This window comes from Oncorhynchus gorbuscha, linkage group LG03 (assembly GCF_021184085.1).
Source record: "Oncorhynchus gorbuscha isolate QuinsamMale2020 ecotype Even-year linkage group LG03, OgorEven_v1.0, whole genome shotgun sequence".
In the NCBI taxonomy this organism is placed as follows: Eukaryota; Metazoa; Chordata; class Actinopteri; order Salmoniformes; family Salmonidae; genus Oncorhynchus; species Oncorhynchus gorbuscha.
The window spans coordinates 108,125,955-108,128,492 of NC_060175.1; the positions used below are offsets into that span (position 1 = coordinate 108,125,955).

Below are 2,538 nucleotides of genomic sequence, written 5' to 3' on the forward strand. Positions count from 1 at the left end.
TGCACTTGCAATATGATTCTATAGTGAAAAAACATCACCAAATGGACATGATGAAATCAACACAACGAGTGATGGAAAGGTACAACTATCACTGCCCGGCCATCCTGTGTTCCCATAGCGGGCATTAATATCAGAATGACCGGTAAATGCATTCACAACCATATTTTTATTTTTGGGTTACCAGGTGCCTATTTTCAATCACCAGTTGCACAACAATGCGTATCCATCAGAATATTTTAAACAGTCCATAAAGCACTCAGGACTGCCCCCATAGATAGAGGGCCGTAGTAGGGTACTCCCATAGTGGGCTTGGACAATAGGAGTCCCGGTAAATGCATTTACAACCATATTTTTATTTTGGGGTTACCAGTTGCACAACAATGCACGTGCATTTGCAATATGATTCTATAGTGAAAAAACATCACCAAATAAATGGACATGATGACATCAACACAACGAGTGATGGAAAGGTACAACTATCACTGCTCGGCCATCCTGTGTTCATCAGGCCAGTCAATTTTGCATTCCTGCAGCATTTTTATAGCATGACAAAATCGTGATGGTACATGCCCATTGAACCATATTGCAAATGCACAGTGACTTTGCAAAAGTGAGAAAACATAAACAAATGGACATGATGAAATCAACACAACGAGTGATGGAAAGGAACAACTATCACTGCCCGGCCATCCCGAGTTCATCAGGCCAGTCAATTTTGCATTTCTGCAGGATTTTTGAGCATGTCAAATTTCTTATGGCATTTGGCCCGCAAAAAAATTCCTTATGCACAATTTTAAAAGAAATATAAAAAATATGATAATAAAATCGAAAGAATTTCAAAAAACGGTCCAGAAAGCACTTTTTTAAGGGTGTGTGAAGTTTTAAAGTGTTACAACTGGCAATTGCCATATTGCATTTGCAATACACTTTGCATGAATCAACGCCGAATTGGGTGGTATTGGCCAATGTGTATATGGTTTGTCCGATGCCAATGACTTGCCATTCATTTTTGTCCAATACAGGGGGGTATTCCCTTACAGGGATTGAACGCATGTTCTTCAGATTAAAAGACCAAATTATTTAGCACATCTCTGTTTCCTGCTTAGAAATTCAACATTCTGGAAAGTAGAAGTTGGGTCTTTGCAAAAAAACATGGAGAAGCTGGGGATTGAACCCAGGACCTCATACATGCAAAGCATGCACTCTACCACTGAGCTACTACAATCCCTTTCTGGGAAAGAAGAAATTGTTTCTTATTTTCTTAAATTTCTCCTTTATTATAGCAGGTAAGCCAGTTAAGAACAAGTGCTCATACACAACTGCGACCTGGCCAAGGTAAAGCAAAGCAGTGCAATTCATTTGCAGTCTGGACGTGGAGGGGTGAACATCTCCTGCTCTGACTGCAGCTGGAAGGGACTGCTGCGAGAGGACTAGGCCGCCTGTGATTGCCTTGATAAGGTGGAGCTTTACCTAGTATAGACTTACAGATGACCTGGAGCCAGTGGTTCTGGCGACGAGTTACACATGGAACAAACTAGCTCACAGTCAATAACAAAATAGAAAGGATTTTAAAAAAAGGCAATAAATATGCCATAGTACTGAAGTAGTCACAATTTAGCAAATGAACACTGGAGTGATAGATGAGCAGATGATAATGTGCAAGTAGAAATACTGGTGTGCAGAAGTGCAGAAAGTAAATAAAAACAATATGGCGATGAGGTAGGTAGATTGGGTGGGCTATTTACAGATGGGCATCTCCTGCTCTGACTGCAGCTGGAAGGGACTGCTGCGCAAGGACTAGGCCGCCTGTGATTGCCTTGATAAGGTGGAGCTTTACCTAGTATAGACTTACAGATGACCTGGAGCCAGTGGTTCTGGCGACGAATATGTAGCGAGGGCCAGCCGACTAGAGCATACAGGTCGCAGTGGCCATATCAAGACAATTGACCTTTTCTTTACACTGTTGTGATGAAAGTACATTTCCATAATATCAGCTATCTACCATAAACGTCGAACAGGGATTGAACCCATGTGCTTCAGTTAACAAAAACAGATGGCTTTGCGCATCTATTTCATTCTTAGAATGTCAACATTGTGCAAAGTGGGAGTTGTGCAAAAGCTAATTTAACAAGTGAATACTCTCAAAAGACAAGTTGGGGAATACTGTAGGTAAGGGAATACCCCCCTGTATTGGACAAAAATGAATGGGAAGTCATTGGCATCGGACAATCCATATACACATTGTCCAATACCACCCAATTCGGCGTTGATTCATGCAAAGTGTATTGCAAATGCCATATGGCAATTGCCAGTTGTAACACTTTAAAAATCCAACAGGTGGCGAATCCGCTCCACCTTGGTTTTTCATATTGGAAATGTAACCCAAGTCAACGTCCAAAAGCAACATTTTGAAAAAATGATTTTTTTGTCAAAAACCTATCACCCCTTAAAAAAGTGCTTTCTGGACCGTTTTTCGAAATTCTTTCAATTTTTTGTCAATTACACATGTGTAAGAACTGTATGAATATACTTTTGTCC

At 40.7% G+C, this 2,538-nt stretch overlaps 1 non-coding gene across 1 annotated transcript; it reads right to left on the reverse strand.

Moving 5' to 3' along the window:
* Nucleotides 1-1,153: 1,153 nt before the first annotated feature.
* Nucleotides 1,154-1,227, reverse strand: trnaa-ugc. Its single transcript has one exon. It is a non-coding gene; the product is annotated as a tRNA-Ala (tRNA).
* Nucleotides 1,228-2,538: the final 1,311 nt, after the last annotated feature.